Raw genomic sequence first — 339 nt, 5'->3', positions numbered from 1 at the left:
GCAAGTATTTGAATTAGGATTTAAATGAAGGATTTTTTATATCAGGTCTAATTTACTATCTGTAACTATACAATGTGACCTATGATATGTTGTCTCCTTCCTGAAATTATTTTGTATTGTAATGTCTATACTTTGTATCACCTTTTCTGTATACTTGCATCTTCCACTAGGATTCAAGTTTTCTGAGGGCAAGAACTGTTTCTCCTCCTCCTCATATTCCTTCCTTCCTTCCTTCCTTCCTTCCTTCCTTCCTTCCTTCCTTCCTTCCTTCCTTTCTCCCTTCCTTCCTTCTTTCCTTCTTTCTTTCTTTCCTTCTTTCTTTCCTTCCTTCCTTTTTTC

Source organism: Gracilinanus agilis, chromosome 3 (assembly GCF_016433145.1).
Source record: "Gracilinanus agilis isolate LMUSP501 chromosome 3, AgileGrace, whole genome shotgun sequence".
NCBI classification, from domain to species: domain Eukaryota; kingdom Metazoa; phylum Chordata; class Mammalia; order Didelphimorphia; family Didelphidae; genus Gracilinanus; species Gracilinanus agilis.
Note: the sequence above shows the minus strand (reverse complement) of the source record.